At 35.1% G+C, this 20,818-nt stretch overlaps 1 long non-coding RNA gene and 1 pseudogene across 1 annotated transcript; both read right to left on the bottom strand.

The window, feature by feature from the left end:
* Positions 1-3,239: 3,239 nt before the first annotated feature.
* Positions 3,240-19,398, bottom strand: LOC130247966 (adenylate kinase 7-like; annotated as a pseudogene).
* On the bottom strand, positions 16,937-18,653 carry LOC130248023 (uncharacterized). Its single transcript, XR_008839587.1, has 2 exons — positions 18,403-18,653; positions 16,937-17,904 (listed from the first exon to the last, which is right to left on the bottom strand). It is a non-coding gene; the product is annotated as an uncharacterized LOC130248023 (long non-coding RNA).
* Positions 19,399-20,818: the final 1,420 nt, after the last annotated feature.

The raw sequence follows: 20,818 nt of genomic DNA, 5'->3' as shown, positions 1-20,818 counted from the left end.
TTGCTTACAGGTGAATATATATGATATGACGGGGTATATATTTGATAATGTTTCATCTGTTTGTGGTGTTTGGATAAACGCGTGTATATTGAAGACTTATAAAGGTAAAACGAATTTAGTCTGTTTGTCTTAATCTTATAATTTCTGTCTGTAGACGATTCCTTATATCGGTACCATCCTGGGAGGACTTCAACCCGCGAGATGGTGCTCATTCAGGGCACCGTGCCCAGTGGTTCTGACAGGTGACAACTTAAAAGGATCGACTTTGGCTTCATGTTTGAATGATCCTTTCCATTCAGTAATTTAGCAAAAATTGAGATGAAAGGGAAAATTACATTTTATGGATGAAAATTGTACTACTAGAAATTGAGTTATGAGATGGTGGAGGCACCAAGCATTCATTGACTTTTAAGGGATAGTTCCTCCAAAACTGAAAATAATTTGACCATGTACTGTACTCGCCTTTCACTTGTCACAAACCTGTTTTTGTTTTTTTGTTGAACACTAAATAAGTTATTTTGAAAAATGTTGGGAACCGGTTACTGTTGACTTCCATGGTATTTGTTTTCATGGTATGGAGGTCAATGTTATAACAGTCAAACATACTTTAAAATATCTTCTTTTGTGTTCAGCAGTAAACGAATGTCATAAAGGTGGAACCTATGGTGGCTGAGAGAGCTTAACTTGCTGCAATTTAAGAAAACACATGCAATTTCAAAAACACCGGCAAATTAAGAAAAGATCTTCATCCGTTTGACAGCACATGTGCTGCAAATCCTCACAAGGCAAACACTTTAAAAATGTGCTGCATTTTCCCACAATGCAACACAAATTAATAAAATGTGCTTCATTTTCTCACAAAACTAAAGAATGGAAAACAACAGAAATGTTTCAAGGGGACCCTAAAACGTGATAGATGCCGCTGTGCCATGACTATTGCTCAGTGAAGTTGTAGGTGATCTTTGAAAGGGTTTTTTTTTATTTGCTGGTTTATTTTAACATCCTGATTCACTCGTCTTTTGTATTTATTAGTCTAAATAACCATAACCTATTATTTCATATGAAAAATTTGTACTAAATATAATATAATTTCTAATCAAGTAAATTGGAATCTATTATTAAAGCCATTCCTATATCTTTTGGGTGTCTAATTAAATATATTTTCTTATTCTAACCATGTAACCCCAACTGTTCCTCCTTTGTTAATTGAAGGCTGTGATTTCAAAGAAAGTACATTTTCAAACAAAAAGATTAGAAATCTATTTAACAACATTATATATCCTCAAGCGGTTTATAGAAACTCAGTTTCACATAAATTCTCTAAAGATCCCATCCACATACTTGGAAGTAAATATTTGAAGTTTCCTCTGTCTCCAAAAACTAAAGAAGTAAAAATTTTAAGTGGGATATATCAGTCAAGCGAATATTTAAGAACTAGATTTGGATTTAAGTGTAAAACTGCTTGTTTTGTAATGATATTGAAACAACAGATCATTTGTTTTTTCACTGTATGTTTGTGGTTGCATTATGGTCAGATGTTTATGACTGGCTTTACCCAAGGATTCCACACTCAGGATCTTTAATGTAAATGACATCCTTTATGGATTTGTAATGGACAGCAAGGAAGATGCCAACCTAATCAACAACATCCTTATGCTTGGAAAATTTTAAATTCATAAATCTAAATATTTGAAGGTGAAACCAATCTTTTGTGCATTTTATAATGAGATTTTTTTCATATATAAAATTCCATAAGATAATGAAAACAAAAAGTGCAATTAATCTTCTGTCTTTGATAGAAAAGTATAATTTACAAGAAAACCCCTAGTCCTTTTTATTTTTTTTATATTTAGTTATGTATTATTTTATTTATAATTACTTTATGTAACATTTTTTCTATGTAGGTAATTTGTTCTATATTCGCACCTGTTTCCTTTTTTGTAAGGTAAAGAAATAATATGGCTCTCAAGCAGCGGAAAAAAAAAAAAAAAGAGTCCATCATGTTTTTGGGTCCCTTTGAAACATTTCCGTTGTCTTCCGTTCTTTTTGTGTTGTGAGAAATGCAGTGCGTTTTTTCAAAATATCTATGCATTGTGAGGATTTGCAGCATGTATGCTGTCAAACTGATGAAGATCTTTTCCCAATTTGCTGGCATTTTTTTGTAATTGCATGTGTTTTTTAAGCACGTTAAGTTCCCTCGCCACAGTAGGGTGAGTACATTTCTGTGGACATAAAATGTGAACGTTCCATTTTCTAAAAAAAAAAACATTTTATAATCAGCCAACCCAACATTTTGTGATGAAAATGACATTTAAAATTTTTGGAAGAAATTGGCTCTCTTTTATCTAATTAATAGATGGCATTGTTGGTAATGTATAAATGTGTGCTTTTTTTTAGTCCAGATTATAGTCCATTGTCTCTCGTTGGTGCCTTTATAAATATTGTGCACTTTTATTGGCCCTAGTCCTTCATAACATCACAATTTCTTGGTCGCTGAATGTATTGCAGTCATACAGCTCCTTGGCTACTAGACGCGTCACGCTTGTATCGCTCATCATTAAAAAGTTACTTAATGCTTTGTTCGCATATACAGAAGTGGAAATGTAGAAAGCATTTTGTGCATTAGTGAATAGCCTTTATAGCAAAATTGTTTGTAATGTTGAACATGATGCAACAACAGAGTATTAGTCTGTCAGGGTGAATAAAAGGAGACATTTAAATCATTTCCACACAAAAATAAATGTTTTATTTAATTCTGTTTATATCATTATTACTTTTCATCATACTAAGACGGGGAAAAGGGGGAAAACAATGAAATATTTATTAAAGGTTTCAAAAGTAAATAATGAAGGTATGGTTAAGTTTCCAAGGCAACCATACATTGCCAAAAAACATACAGTTCATTTTGACCTTGACTGTATATATAAAAAAATATAGTTGACTGCATATATTGTTACTGTAAAGTGTATTGATATGGCATTTGAATTTTGTCCAAAGTTCTGAATAGTTAATGTCTTGTAGATTTCAAGTTGACCTGACCTGTGGGAGCAGCATGAAGCCTCGGCAGATGTGGCCTTTCATTTTAACCCTCGCTTCACGCAAAATTGCGTTGAAGAGGACCATTATGCCGCTTTTATAGATGTAAAATAATACTCTGATGTGTCTAGAATGTGTATGTGAAGGTTCAGCTCAAAATTCCACACAAATAATGTTTTATAACACTTTAAAAACTTCCCCTCTTAGGCTTTGATCCAAATTGCACCCATTGTACTCTTTTCAAAAGGGGGTGGAGCTACAAATCCCTATTTTAGATTCAAAACAGGACAAACATTATCTCTGTGAAAACTGAAAATGTCAAAAGAAGTGGTTCAGAAGATGATCTATGGAAACTACAGTGTTCATGTGCTTCCTAAAACATTTATATTAAAGGGGTGGTCCAGAGAGCAATGAACGCGATTGTCATATTTCCTAGTTCCTCTGAAAGGCCCGCCCTTAAGAGGCTCTGATTGGTCAGCTAACATAATGTGCTGTGATTCGCAGATCGGCTCCACGTCACCAGGAAAGCGTCAGTCCCTACAAGTAGGCGCTTTGCCTCTGCTCTGTAAATACTGTCAGTCAGAGTAGCTGTTAGCGTATCAGTTTGTGCCTGAATCAGACAGAAAATGACACAGAGGACACAGCTGAACCTCATGCCTGCTCTCTAAAATAAAATCTTGTGTAGGTAATATGAAATTTTTCACATATCTTTTACGAGTTTGTTATTTGAGTTGTAGAACACACGAAAAGCAGCTGCAGAGGGACACCGTACGCGCTGCTGAAGATTGCGGCCGTTTACAGTAGTTTGACAGATAAATATGAATTTGTAGCTAAATTGTTAGCGGTACCAAGCAGCATTTCCCATTGTTTACATCCTTGTTTATCCTCCTCCATCCTTGTTTTTTTTTTTTTGCTCGTTCAAACTACTTATTTAAAATGAGCTGAAACAACACTATTGTTGAGATTTCATTGGGACAACTTAATTTTTTTATGTTTAATGCACATAAATTTGTTAAAAGTGTTAAGTTAACTTATTCAATTTGTGTTGGGACAACATGAATGAATTGTGTGGAACCCTGCATTTTGTACAGTGTACATTCACACACTGTTGCCACACAACTGTGTTTAAACTCCTTATAAAAGTGACTTTGGCATAATAGGTCTCCTTTAAAGTCTAAATGCATATACATATTGCTAATCAAAAATTTAATTTTGATATTTTTACAGTGGAAAAAGTGCGAAATATTTTCATGATACATGATCTTTACTTAATATTCTGAGGATTTTTGGCATAAGAGGAAAATCTATCATTTGGACACATACCGTACAATGCATTATTAGCTATTGGTAAAAATAAAAGACTATAAAAAGTGATCTGATCAAACCCTACCAACAGTTGCCTTGTCTGTTTGAATTCCTCCACCACACGAACAATGTTATCAACTATTCCAGATTCAAATCCAAGTTGATGTTTAACCGTTCCTTTACGAAAACAGACTCAATCCGAAGATTGACACTGAGGTAAAGCAACTCGGTTTCCTGTGAAAATACACATTATATATCAAAATTCTAATTTTGTTTTCTGACAAGGCAGAAATGAGTGTTTGTCTAAAACAGCCTACCGTAATTGCCACTGGCATCCTCCTTCAGGACATTTTCTGTTTGTCCAGAACCTACTGCAGAGGCAATGGCCTAAGGAAACAGACAGCAGCATGGTCACTAATGGTTTTGAAGCTTTTTCTCATTGCAAAGCCAACAGCCATATTTACTAGCAGCTTCCCCCAACACAACCATTTGCTGTTACAAAAGAAATACTACTGCCAGGATTTTCACACACAAAATAGTAGCAGACATAGTCTGGAAGGCCAGAAGATAACATTTACCCAGCCAACATATTTAACGTTTATTAAACATCTAATATCTGATATCCAAACACAGACACCTTGGCTAAAATAAAATTTGGGCAGTCAATAAAAATCTAATATAGATTTAACAACAGTCCAAAAATTGACTAATCATCAAATGTGATGAAGGAATGACAAGAATGAATGACTAGACATGTGAAGCCTGTCTAATCTGTCTGTTTGATGACTATCGTTAGACATCTAATAGATGTCATTCAATGACAGTCAAAGTTAAGTCTTTTTTTTGCCAAGATGTCTATGTTTAGATGTCTATTAAACACAAAATTGCTTGGTGGGTATCTATTCATATGAGATTTTCAAGTCACATTTATTAGGTAGATTACATTTGTCATTATAACAAAGTGATCTGGCTGTGGTGTGTGTGTGTGTGTGTGTGTGTGTGTGTGTGTGTGTAAACTTGTGTTTAGTAATTCTGGCCCAGAATTGTATGTAAACATTACACTCAGTATATCTAAATGCTATAAATTGCATAGATATAAAACAAAATTGAGTGTAAAAATGGTTTAATACTGTAATTTATAGTTACTATGTGTAAGACTTTAGTTCTGAAAGTAAAATATCAGTTGCTCCCAATGGAAAGACATTTTGAAGGACGATTTATTAATTGTTAAGTAAATTGAGATTTTGTCAATCTATGGCAGGGGTCACCAATCTTGTTCCTGGAGGGCCGGTGTCCTGCAGATTTAAGCTCCAACCATAATCAAACACACCTGAACAAGCTAATCAAGGTCTTACCAGGAATCTTTGAAACAGCAGGCAGGTGTGTTAAGGCAAGTTAGAGCTAAACCCTGCAGGGACACCGGCCCTCCTGGACCGAGATTGGTGACCTCTGATCTATGGTATACCACTAATGTGCTATCTGCCTGATATATTGAATATATTAAACAAAATACTAAATAATGTAATCTGACTTTCCAGTCCTTGCTTATCGTTGGAATGTGGCTTTGAGGCAATCTACATTGTATGAATCGCTATAGAAAATAACGGGGGGTGACTTGATTTATGACATGATTTTGTTGAAGATGTTCATAATTCAAACTCTTTTGAAATACTGTTCAGACATATAAATAATGATGTGAAATCTGAACAGAAATTCACAAGTATTTGAATTTGTGAAGTTTGTGGAAACCAGGACGTTTGTCTCATAAATTTAAGCTATTTGAAGGTTGTTATTTGTTATTAATGCTAATAAATGTGGTTCTGATTTCAGGATGATGGATTGCAAGGTAACAATATTTCAATTTGTTTGATATATTGATAGTGAGTGGGAATGTTTTTGGTTTTTGCACATTTTGACATGCTGATTTTCTCCTTCCCACTAAACACAATTGTGTTCAAATGACGTCTTTAGGATTTTTTTTATTTTTTGGACAATTAGATGTTGAAATGATGTCCCCAAGGGTGCAGAATAAAAGTTTTTATGACGTGCTTTTTGGACTTAGACAAAGCCAAAGATAAAAACTAAAACATTAAATCTCTCAAATCTCAGCAGGGGATCAGTAAACAACTCATCAAACAGCATCAGCCGCTTCACTTACTACTAATCTGCTTGACTTTATTACTGTCAGATGTCTTCAAATGCCCCCATCACATTTATTAAAAATGAAATGCTTTAGTTGTTTTATTGTGAATACGTTTTCAGAATCACCATTGCAGTAAAGCATGGCTGCTTTACTTGTGCTCACTGTTAAAAGGATAGCTAAAGTATGTGACTGTTGCTATGTAAGTTAATGCTTATGGGTTATTTAAAAGTTTGATTTGCTGATCTCATTTAGTCAGTGATTTTTATTGTTGTATAATAATGGCACTGTGGTGTTTATTACACTGATAACACATTTAAAGCCAGCAGTGGATTGGTCAGGTTTTAAAAGCACAGTGAACATCTGATGCACTAAAAACACACAGACATCAAGAATCAGCGTCTCAATGATGGTGAAACATTTCTATACAGTCACAGACAAGTGTTGTATGATTCTCCCAGCATGCACTGCAGCATGAAATGTGTTAACATCATTTAGAAGAATATGATGATTCATGATGTCTCTTTTTTGAGCTACTCAGACGTTCAAGGTGTTTTTAAAACCTGACCAATGTACTGCTGGCTTTCAATATGCAGAACCAAGTGATTTCTACTAACAAGTGAAATCAACATCATGTTATCATCATTGTACAAAATTAAAATCACTGACAAACCAGTAAATGAAACTTTTAAAAGAAAAAGCAACAATCCTTTTTTTCCAGCAGTATGTTTTGACATAGCACATTGACATAGCATAAAGAAACCACTCTTCTTAAGAATTTTAAGTTCTCAATAACTGTGACTGAGAACTTCTGACAGTAATAATGTCAAACAGATTAATTATAAGTGAAGCTGCTGGTGCTGGTTGTAGAGGTCTTCAATGATGCTGAGACTTTGAGAGATCCTATGTTTTAGTTTATTTCATCTAAGGCTGCGTGTAAGTCCAATAAGGACATCATAAAAATTTTCATTCTGAACCCTTAGGGGATGTCATTTCAATGTCTAATTGTCCAAAAAAAGGCATCATTTGAACACAATTATGTTTTGTGGGTACAAACCTATTGTTTATTCATGTGTTTGAACTGACAACACTTTTTAAATTGCCAATTAGAAAAATTAAAGCAATAAAACTTCCAAAACCAATATGCCTGAGAAAGTTTATAGGCTGAAACCTTGCACCAAAAAAAGTGATTCTTGGACGCATCCCAATGCAGACGTGGATAACTCTGCATCGATTAAAAAACATGACCCTGGATAACAAAACCCAGTCTTGCATAGGTAGATATTTTGCAAAAGCTAAAAATACATTGCATAGGTCAAAATGACAGATTTTTCATTAAACAAAAATCATTAGACTTTAAAGCAGTAGTTCACCCCCCAAAAAAACCTACATTTACTCACTATTTACTCACCCTCAATGGTTTCAAACCTTTATAAGTTTCTTTATTCTGTTGAATACTAAATAACATATTTTAGAGATAAATGCAAACCTTTCAATATTGACTTCCATAATAAGAAAAACAAATATTATGGACATCAACAGTTAAAGGTTTTCATCTCTCCAAATATGAATCTGTCGATATTATGCCAATTATGTCAATATTAGTTAAAAATTTTCAGCTTTCATTCATTTTCTTTTCGACTTAGGGTTGCCACAGCGGAATGAACCGCCAACTAATCCACCATATTTTACGCAGTAGATGCCCTTTCAGCTGCAACCCATCGCTGGGAAAAATTTTCAGCTTTCTTCAAATATATTGTTTTGTGTTCAACAAAACAACTCAAGGTTTGAAATAAGTAAAAGATGAGTAAATTATGGTTAAATTTTAATTTTTGAGTGAACTATCCCTTTAAGTAAAGATTTTTTGTAAATCTCCTAGTGCAAATTTATTAAAACTCCCCAGCAAGCATTTAGGTTTGCTTTTTAAAAGATGTCTAATAGACATCTAAACATAGTTGCCTTGGCTAAACAATTTTGTGTTTAATGGATGTCTAATAGACATCTAAACATAGCTTAGCTAAAACAAGGCTAAACTTGGGCTGTCAGTGAAAATCTAATAGAGGTCTAAGAATTGGCCAAAACTAGACTAGTCATCAGTTAAACAGAAATAAATGACTACACATTTAAAGTCTGTCTAATCTGTCTATTTGACGACTAGCCTAATTTTGGGCTATTCTTAGATGTCTATTAGATTTTCACTGACAGCCCAAGTTTAGCCTTGTTTTAGCTAAGCTATGTTTAGATGTCTATTAGACATCCATTAAACACAAAATTGTTTGATGGGTCTCTAGAACTTCATTAGGACAACGTTAGTAGTAAACTTGGCCATCAATGTAAACAGACCAAAAAGACACTTATGAATGTTTTTGTGGTCCAAGGTCACAAATGTCAAAAGGCTGTGGGTGTGTGTGTGGTGTGTGTGTGTGTGTGGTGGTGCGTTTTTTAATTTATGTTGTCTGTAATTTGCACTAGAATCTGCACTTTTACAGGACTACGGCCTCAAACTAATTTGTACTATTTAGTAATTCTGGCCATGAACTGTGTGTGAGCATTATAGTACATCTGAACTCTATAAATCACACAGATATATATAAAAAAAAAAAAAAACTGAGTGTCTGCAATGATTTAATACTTTCACAATGTCTTCAAAAGTGTTCTTGGATTCATCCACAGCGATGAAATAATGCGTTTTCGGTTTGTGATCAATGATCTTCTGCACCACTCTGAAAATGAAAAATGGCGACAAAATATGGCTTGAGAACGAAGCTTAAAGTTAAACAAATCACCATGCGATGAGAGAAAATGTCAAAACGACTATTTCTCAAACCTTGCGAGGTCATAGACGTGAATGGCAGGAATGTTATTTGTCCCAGGCCCAAAATAGGGATGCTGCTCAGCTTCCAAGCCAAGCTGTCTGTGGGAAAGTCAACAAGTTAGATAACAAAATGTGAGGTAGTACTTTAAGGTGTCCTTGTTACACATTTTCCACATACATACTGTAGTAATTACAATTAATTGTGCATAATTAAGTGCATGTAACCCTAAACAAAAAGTCATGACAACAAATGTTTTAATGTTAATTTATCTTACTTTAGGTTAATCAGTTAATTAAGTTCTACAAAAGTTAACTTAAAGGGGTCATGAACTGAGAATCCAAATTTCCTTGATCTTTTGATATAAAAAGGTTACAGTACTATAAAAACATCCTGTAAATTTCGAAGCTCAAACTTTGTTGTTACTCTAAAAATAGCTTATATTAAGGCAGTCTGTGAAAATGACAGGAAATGGAATGTTCTACTATAAGATATAATAATGTAAATAAGCCCGCCTCCACAGTATAGACCATTTCAATGTGGTGATGTTATTGGCCCATGAACCTTTCCTTCTTGTTGTCAAACTGTTTCAAAACTGTAACAAGAGATGATTCAATAAAAAATTTAAAAAATGTTAAAACAGTTGTCGTAACATTAGCCCCTTGCACACAATAATACTGTTAATATCCAGAAAATTACTGGAATGACTTTACCCGTAAATTAAAAAAAGCGCTGTTTACACAGGCCAGGACATTCCGGAATTTTTCCGTAAAATACCATTCACACATCCATTCCAAAATACTGGTAAATTCTGACATCATTAACCAGAAATGACTGGCTGTGCTTGTTTTTGTAAATACAGAATGGGTCGGGCTATTGTTGATGGTACATAATATGTGTGTGTTCACGCTCATCGACTGCTTCACGTGCAAACACATCAAACAACTGAAGAAAAGCTTGAAGGTAAACAAACAGCGGTTTATCATAATCATTTTATCGATAATTTTTTACACCTGCCATTAAGGAACATAAAACGTTATCTGACAAACATCTTGAAGCTAAATGTGTCTGGAAAATATTCAAAGTCTTTTATTTTCGGAAACAGCGCGGATGTAAATGCATCTGAATGTTGTGATTGGCTGGAGTAGATGTCTCACGTCAGCAGGATCTAATCGTTAACCCGCTCTTTCCAGCAGTTTTCCTTCTGCGTTCACATCGAACAGCATTCTGGCAAATTATTGGTAATCTTAAAACTTCTCTTTCTGGATAATTGCCGGAATGAATTTACTGGTATTTTCAAAAAGGGCCTGTTCACACATGATCCCTTTCTGGAAAATTGCCGGAATGAATTTACTGGTATTTTCAAAAGGGCCTGTTCACACATGATCCCTTTCTGGAAAATTGCCGGAAAGATCTGTACGTATGAAAGAGGCTATTATTTATCAATATGTGGATCTTTCGCGATTCTAAAAATGTAAAATGTAAAACAGGAAATACATTAGGACCATTGTTATTGTTGACATGCTGCAAAATGGTCTAAAAAATTTCACAAAAAAAATATTATAAATTAACAGTGTTCCATATTTGTGATTTCTGTATTTATTATTTTTGCTTTTGAATCACATTATGACACCTTGACCTTTTATCTGACAACTTTTACCCATAAAAGCTGGAAAAAGTTACGTTCAAAAACGTTTTTAATAATTTAAAGTGATATATTGTATGGGATGATATTGCATATTATGCAGCAAAAACCTTGTAATAGGCTGCCAGAACAATTCTGTTAATTTACAGACTCATTTCTCTATATATATATTTTTTAAAAAGTGGACAGAACAGAGAGCAACATCCCATAATGCAATTCACAATCATAAATAAACGGAAAACACACAATACGGAAACTGTTAATTAACAGATATTTTTTACAGTGTAGTTAACAAGAGTCACACTGTAACAAGAACACCTTAACATAAGTGTACCCAAATGTAATTTTGGATTAATAGTGATAATTGTGCTTTTCTCTATATAGTTGTTTCAATACTTTGAAGAAGAAGTGGAACATGTTTTCGCCCATGCCATACTGCAGTCCTGATGTTATAATATATGTTCCCAGGATTGACTTTTCTGAAAGAAAAGACAACAAAAGGTTTGTCTCAAATGTTAAGCGATGTTATTCATGCAAAGAAATGTGCTTCTGATTCAAGGTTGATCATTACAGTCTTCCCCAGTTTAAGCACGAGTTTCTCTGTGCTGGTGTGTTCCTTATAGTTTGGATGTGGTCTTCTTTTTTTGTAGTCATCTTCAGTCAAAGGGATGTCAGGATCATCCTTAAGATGAAACCAGAAAAAGACTGGTAAATAACTGCTGGGTTCCACACAATCGATTAAGTTAACTTAATTGTTTTTTACAAATTTACGTGGATTGAACATAAAGAAGTTAAGTTGTGGCAAAAACCTAAAAAAAATTAAAGTAGTTTAAATAAGCAGCAAATGTTTTTTTTTAAGTAAAGCAAAAGCAATTATGTCTGTTTTTAGTCACTGTGACAGAAGTAAAATCTCATTTTATTGAAAATTTATAAGTTCAAAATAAGTTCAGAGCTTGTTAATCATTGATATACTATTATTCTGCTATCTGCCTGATATATTGATTATATAAAAATAAAATAAAATCTCACAAAAAAATTAAAATAAAAAAAAAAACGACGTTTGCTGTTTGTTCAAACTACTCATCTGAAACACCACAGCTCTTGATTATTTTATGGACAACCTAATTGTTTTCTGTTCAATCCACTTAAATTCAAAATTTGTAATATTTTTACCGTTCTTTCATGTTGTCCCAACACAAATCAATTGTGTAAAACGCAGTTTTTACAGTGCTGATTTATTTATACTATATTTATTTATAATACTTTTCCTGTTCATCTATGGGACTTTGAGACAATATGCATTGTATGAAGCTTTATAGAAAATAAAAGGGTCACACTTTATTTTGATGGTTCGTTTGTTGAATTTAAGTTACATTGCAACTAATTCTCAGTAGATTATAAGTAGACTGTTAGGTTGGGGGTTAGGGTTAATGTAAGTTTCTTATAGTCAGTTAAATGTCTGTTGAAGGAGCAGCATCAACAGATATTAAGCAGACAGTCTACTAATACTCAAATGGACCATCAAATAAAGTGTTACCAATAAAAGTGACTTGCTTTTGTTGAGTCATCTGTATGTTTAAAAAACTGTCCACTTTTCACATTAAATAAAACAAATTAATGTAATTAATGTAATTTATTAATACTTTAAACTGTTAAACTTTATTATTTTTCTTTCTATGATTTAATTGAAATCCTACAATGAACAAGATTCAGTTTAAAATATGTGTTTATTTAACTAACATATCATTTTATACTTTTAAAACCTAAAAACTAAACAAAGAAAATTAATTTCAGCATGCTGTCAATTGCTCCATTATAGAGAATATTTAAAAGCAACACTCACAGGATCAGGTGGTTTGGTCATCGCCCATGTCATAATCGGTGACAGCAGGATGAATATTTTGGGGGACTCAAAATGTCCGATTTCAGAATGCAGAGCTAGAGATTTAACGTATGAATAATTAAAACATACAGTAAACAGCTAAAAATAAATGAATGCATTAGAATTTACTTAAATGCACAGTATGTTCTTCATGACACTAGAGGGCAAATATTCAGAAATAAACAAAGGTATAGTTGATGACGCTATGACTAAGTGTGGATTTAGGGAGTTGGGGTCTTCATAGTCTTCTTTGATTGGCCCGTGTGACATAGCGTCTTTTGAATTGATTAATTGCCCACCCCTGCCTCAGACTGACGGCAGACCAAGCTGAGCTGCATGCAATGCTTTTAATGTGCACACCTAACTCTTCCCTAACCCTACCCTTTACAGAAACCTCACTAGCTCCGATGAGTGCATTGTGGTTGACTTTCAGTTTCAGCTTGCATATGCAAGTCTGCATCCAGATACTACTGGAGAGTCAGCTCAACTAAATAGTATGAAAATATGAAGCATCGTCACCTGAAATGGCCCATGTCGCCTCATCTATGAGGTTCGTGTGTTCTGTGATGTTATACACAATAACATCACAGCGCATCAGACACTGCAGGAGTTCATCTCGACTCAGAGACTGAAAAATGATAAAACAAGAGATGTGGTTATAACTAGTACTCAAAATACGTTTGGCCGTGCCATAAAATGTCAAATTATCTGATATTTCAACACAATAAACAATAATTTTCATTGTTAAGTTTGCAAAAGGGTTATATTTTCCCATTTTCCCTTACACTTACAAGCCACTTTATTAGGTACACCTGTCCAACCTGCTCGTTAATGCAAATTTCAGCCAACCACATGGCAGCAACTCAATGCATTTAGGCATGTAGGCATGGTCAAGATGACCTGCTGCTGTTCAAAGCGAGCATCAGAATGGGAAGAAAGGTGATTTAAGTGACTTTGACCGTGGCATGGTTGTTGGTGCCAGATGAGCTGGTCTATAAAAATGAATTTCAGCATGGTGTCAATTGCCCCATTAAAGGGAATATTTAAAAGCAACACTCACAGGATCAGGTGGTTTTGTCATCACCCATGTCATGATCGATGACAGCAGTATGAATATTTTGGGGGATTCAAAAAGATCGATTTCAAAATGCAGAGCTAGAGAATTAACATATGAATAATTAAAACATACAGTAAACCACTGAAAACAAATGAATGGATTAGAATTTAATTAAATGCACAGTATGTTCTTTATAAGACTAGAGGGCACATATTCACAATAAATAAAGTTATAGTTTGATGACGCTATGACTGAGTGTGGGGTCATGGAAGTTGGGGTCTTCATAGTCTCGCATAGCCAGACCTCAGACAGACCTGGGCATTTTACAGCCCCAGGCCACATGCGGCTCACTGGATTTCTTTGATTGGCCCGTGTGAAGTATTTATTTAACTTTAACTGCAAACAGGGCTTTGCAATTTGCAGGTCTGATATTGTTAGTCAACAGAAGGGGGACTTTTACATAAAGCGTCTTTTGAATAGGAAGGGCATGCACATCAGATCAGTATTTCAGCAAACTGCTAATTTACTGGGACATTCATGCATAACCAGCTCTAGGGTTTACAGAGAATGGTCCAAAAAAAGGGCACACATCCAGTGAGTGGCAGTTTTGTGGGCACAAATGCCTGTTGTTGTGTTCCTTGCCCAATACACACCAGCCCAACATGCCTGAATGACTACCGCCCTGTAGCACTCACACCCATCATAATGAAGTGCTTCGAGCGGTTGGTCCTGGCACATCTGAAAGACTCTCTGCCATCCACACTGGACCCACATCAGTTTGCCTACCGTTGGCAACAGGAGCACAGAAAAGCCGTCTCCATACCACTGCACTCTGTACTCATACACCTAGACAATAAAAACACTTATGCACGAATGCTGTTTGTTGACTTCAGCTCAGCATTCAACACTTTCATACCCTCTAAGTTACTGATCAAACTCAGAGACCTGGATATCGACGCGTCTCTCTGCAACTGGGTTATGGACTTTCTGACTAAAAGACCTCAGAATGTTAGATCAGGCCACATCTGCTCAACCACCGTCACACTCAACACTGGTGTACCACAGGGCTGCGTGCTGAGCCCCTTCCTCTACTCCCTTTTTACCATCGACTGTAGGCCTGTGAACAGATCCAACACCATCATCAAATTTGCAGATGACACTACAGTGATTGGTCTAATCAGCAATATTGATGAGACTGCCTACAGGGAGGAGATACAGCATCTGGCCACTTGGTGCACCGACAATAATTCTGCTCCTTAACACCAACAAGATCAAGGAGCTCATTGTGGACTTCAGGAAGGGAGGAACAGGCTCACATGATCCCATCCACATTAATGGGATGGCCGTTGATCCTGTCTCATCCTTCAAGTTCCTGGGGACCCACATCTCAAAGGACCTTTCCTGGACTACCAACACCTCCAGCCTGATCAAGAAGGCTCCCCATCGCCTATTCTTCTTGAGGCAACTTAAGAAGAACCAGCTTTCATCAATCGTCTTGGTGAACTTCTACGGTTGCACAATAGAAAGCATCCTGACCCACTGCCTCACAGTCTGGTATGGAAGCTGCTCTGTTGCTGAGCGTAAGGCACTGCAGCGGGTGGTGAAAACTGCCCAACGCATCACAGGAACTAAGCTGCCAGCCATTGAGGACATCCAGAAGAAACACTGTCTGCGCCGAGCACGCAGTATTCTTAAGGACACCTCTCAACCTGCTCACAGACTGTTTTCTCTCCTGCCTTCCTGCAGGCGCTTCAGGCTCCCCCGGACAAAAACCAGCAGACTGAGGAACAGCTTTTTCCCCAGAGCTGTCTCCCTTCTGAACTCTGCCCCTCACTGACTCTTTTGCCCCCCAATACACCCCCACACTCCTCTAACTTATACTCCTCACAATCACTGCACTATTTAACATTTGCACATTTAAAGTTTGCACATATTCATTGCACTGATTCATTTATTTGAACTGTACATACCCACTGCACATGGACATTTGTAATTATGTTTATCTATCTGCACACTTCTGCTTTTAATAGCATCCTGTACATATATTCATTGTACATTTATTGCACACTTCTGATTATTAATAGCATCCTGTACATATATTCATTTATTGTAAATCTGTTCATTGCTAATACAACCTGTATATAATGTTCATAGTACATCTATCTGTAAATATTACTATAGTTTTTCTATAACTGCACTTTATAACTTATACCTGTATCCTGCACTTGCTGCTATTGCACTGCTGGTTAGACCGAAACTGCATTTTGTTGCCTTGTACTTGTACATGTGTAATGACAATAAAGTTGAATCTAATCTAATCTAATCAAATCAGAGGAGAATGGCCACACTGGTTGGAGCAGATAGAAAGGCAACAGTAACTCAAATAACCACCCGTTACAACCGAAGTATACAGAGAAGCATCCCTGAATGCGTCCAACCTTGAGGTGGATGGGCTACAGCAACAAAACACCTCACCAGGTCAGGCTGGTGGTGGTGGTGTAATGGTGTGGGGGATATTTTCTTGGCACACTTTGGGCCAATTAGTAACAATTGACTCTATGCACGATCTCTTCCACGTTTGCGGTCAGCCCGCAGGACAACTTCCGGTGCAGCACAGCGCTCGCTTTAAGCGGATGGCGCAGGTGAGGATGATAGATAACACTCGCTGTTTCTAAGAGTTTCCTCGGTTTATCGTGAAGGACATTAATCGAATCGTGAGACAGAGAGCTGTCACATCAAGCAGCAAAGAAGAGAAGAGGTTCAAATTCTACATTTCGAGTTACAGTCATCATTTTGAGGGTGAGTATTGTCATGTTATATATACGAATAGCAATAAAACATTAGCCGTGTCTGTTTCTCACAGTTCATATAGATTTTATGTTATATTTTAATTACCTGTATAATTTCTATCCATCTGTATATCTATCTATTTACATATTTATGAACTAGTTTGAGTTATTAACTATAAGTTATAGTTTCCAGGGTTTCCTGTAAGGCTGGAGTGACAGGAGAGATCAGCATGTTTCAGGTCGATGATGAAGTCAGAGAAGCTGCATAGTTTGAGTGGGAGGTTATTTATTCTCAGGATGACATGACGATCCAGCTCATCTACAAAGACATCAACATGTTTGAGAAGAAGCTGACCATTTCTTTCCTTTTTTACTTTTACCTGTCACAATGATTACAGATTTGAACAAACACTCACACAAATTATTTAAAAATTGTTTAATGTTGTATTTTTACACATCGCTGTAAGGGAAATGTTTAACATTGTGTAAAACTTTTTATATTTATACTGCAGTGCAAATGTCTAAAGTTATGTTTTTACATTACTGCAGTGCAAATGTTACTTATATTTACATATTTCAGGGTTTTCCTTGTTGAAAATGAGTTGGAGGTGGTATCCCATTCATTACATTGTTGTGACTTGAAACTAATGTATTTTGCATTATTCTTGTCTTTTTTAAAAAGGCTAACATTAAATGTAATTAAATACAACCAGTCCTTGAGCATCACTTGGGTTCTGACGGTAGTTGCCCGCCTGATTTTTGTCAAAAGACAGAGGCAGTACGTTTGATGGAGGTAAGCATTGCATATTTCTCTATGCACATAATACCCTGCTTATTTACACCTGCAGTGCAAGTATCTACAGTTATTTATATTTACATTAGTGCAGAGCAATTGTTCACTCAAATTGTTCTGTAATATATGTTTACATGATTATGTTGAAAATTAATGTTTATTATATTGACAACTTTATATTCCTGCAGTGCAGGAAAAAACATATAAATTATGTACAGTGTGTGTACTCTTTAATTTTTACTAATGGGCAGAAGGCAAGCCTTTGTATAAATCTGGTTGGTGCTCGCTGTAATAGAAAGAGATGATGACTGTCCATCCTGTGTTGCTTCATGCTGCGGATGAGATGCTCAAAGTGGACCCTCAGCCATGCCATAGACGGTATCCCCCTTACAGTTGCCCTTACTCTGGACACGTTACTCTGGATGTAGGATGCAAGCTGTGAACCTAAATCAGATTTAAAGCAAGTAGATGTATAAAACAGAAAGAAATATATTAGGTTTTGCATATAAACACTTGTGCTTAACACATTTGTTTCAGTTTATTTTTCACTATTACATGACACTAGAATGTTTAGTCTGTGTGTATGTGTGTGTGTGTGTGTGATATATATATATATATATATATATATATATATATATATATATATATATATATATATATATATATTTTTTTTTTTTTTTTTTTTTTAACTATACTGCAATTTATTGAAGTTCATGATAGTTAATACTACAGTATGTTGCTGCAATTATTACAGAAAGTAGTAGATACTACAATATTCATTCGTTTTCTTTTAAGCTTAGTCCTTTTAAGTACTACAATATATACAGTATAGTACAATTTACTATATTCTGGTTAAAAACGTAATATTTAATATAACATACAATTACAACTTGTTACTTTTTTCATCTGGGTTAAATTCTAGTACATCGTTTTTAATCGTACCTTTAGAGCCGTATAACACCAAAAGCAGCATCAAAGCAGTCTCCTTTCAGTCACTCCACCTCCTCATGGAGACTGTCAGCCTGATACGGTGCATTAATCATCTGCCCTGGGTTGTGGAACTGAACAAAAATGATCTTCCAGATGCTGGGCATCCACTGGCACGGGACCCTCATCAATTTAAGTGTAAATCTCCCTCCTTTGCCTCCCTTTGAATGCGTTTAGGTTTCGCCGCTATAAGATTTCAGTTTAGAACGCGCTATGCGGAAGCAGAGTCACTGGCTTAAATTTTACCGGAAACACGTCAGCAGAGTTCGTGCATAGAGTCAATTGAGCATCATGTCAACACCACAGTCAACCTGAGTATTGTTGCTGACCATGCAAACTGCCTTTTTAATCATTTTCAAATAAATTAGCAATTCCACACTGTAAAAAAAAAAAGCCTGGTTGCCTTAAAATTTTAAGCTAAATCAAATTAACCTCATGAGTCCATTGAACTTATGTTAAACTCACTTAAAACAGCTTGCGTAACCTATACAATTAAGTAAACATGATTTAATGTTACAATGACCTGATGCTGTCAGGATTAATTGATCATATAATTTTTTACACACCAGACATAAAAGACCAAACAACAATACTATAAAAAAGAAACTTACCCAGTATTGCTCCAATGCAAAACTTTCTTGTTTGGCATCTTTATTCGCGACTGTTCCGACTATCTCAAAACATGGTTCATCTGAAGACGCTTCGTGTTTGTCCTCTTCCTCTCCTTCACTGAGAGACGCGCCGACCACGCATGAGGACAAGAACTGAACAAAACAACATTGTTCCACAGCTTTTGTGATATTAATACAATTCGCGGAACCTAATCAGTCACTCCTTTACCTGAGCGAGATTTTTGGATGAATATGAGTCGATGTTGTTGAGAAAGACTCGTGTGGTGCGGCTCTCACTGTTGGCCATGTTTGTCGTTTGGTTGCTATGGAGATTATTCATTCACTCAGCACTGAAAACACGAAACAAACACCTTTTCATAAAATTAAACCTATCTATCTATCTATCTATCTATCTATCTATCTATCTATCTATCTATCTATCTATCTATCTATCTATCTATCTATCTATCTATCTATCTTTATAAAGAAAGCAGGGGCTGGTGAGGTAAAGATAGTATCCTATTTTTTATTTATTTATTGATTTTTTTATTGCATAAACCGTCAGGAACAAACACACAAGACAATAATGAAACATAAAAACAAAACTAATATAACAATGCAAAATATAATGATAAAAAACACACACGCACGCATTCACGCACGCACACACACACACACACACACACACACATATATATATACACACATATATATATATATATATACACACATATATATATATATATACACATATATATATATATATATATATATATATATATATATACACATATATACACACACAGTTGAAGTAAGAATTATTAGCCCGTTAATTTTTTTCCTCAATTTCTGTTTAACGGTGAGAAGATTTTTTTTTCAACATTTCTAAGCATAATAGTTTTAATACCTAATTTCTAATAACTGATTTCTTTTATCTTTGCCATGATGACAGTAAATAATATTTGACTAGATATTCTTCAAGACACTTCTATACAGCTTAAAGTGACATTTAAAGGCTTAACTAGGTTAACTAGGCAACTTGGGGTCAGCAATTTCACAGTTGAAATAAAGAAGTCAAACTCGATACAAAAAAACTGTTAATGTGGGAGATGATTTAGCAAATTTCTGTTTGTGTATGTAAAATTTTGCCAAATAAAATAGAGATTAACAATATGATCAAGACTTTTATTGGATCTGTTTCAAAATTAAAAAAATATCTTTTAATGTAAAATAACTAAGTTTTGCCATTTAAAAAATATATTTGGCTAGATCTTTCCAGAATTGTTTAATGTCGCATTAAAAAAATGACAAAACCTATGGATAGTATCCTATTTGCACCTCATAGCCGTGACGTTGTTTCTAAATTACTTTTTAAAATGGAAGAATGAGTTTCCTTTAAATAACGATAACGGAAAAATAACAAATTTTTACTCAATAGTGAAATGTAGGGGTCCTAATAGAGTTTTTATCAAAGTCCACACATCAAAGTGTTTTTATCACACATCTGTCATCTAAAAAAAAAAGTATAGGCTTTAAACATATGACAATGTTTTGGAAAAATCACGTATAATATCACGTATAATTGCCAAAATTCTCACGTTAGATTCTTCTCAACAAGACCTTGAGGATGCTTAAGTGTATCTGCAATCGTAGTGACAACCTTCAGCAACAACATAGAATCCTCAACTTTTTAGCAAGGTTGGCACAACATTGTAGGAAGGTTGCTACATTGTGTTTGTTGGAATGACACTTTAACAATG

Source organism: Danio aesculapii, chromosome 20 (assembly GCF_903798145.1).
Source record: "Danio aesculapii chromosome 20, fDanAes4.1, whole genome shotgun sequence".
NCBI lineage: Eukaryota > Metazoa > Chordata > Actinopteri > Cypriniformes > Danionidae > Danio > Danio aesculapii.
This window is presented reverse-complemented; position numbering and strand designations above follow the sequence as displayed.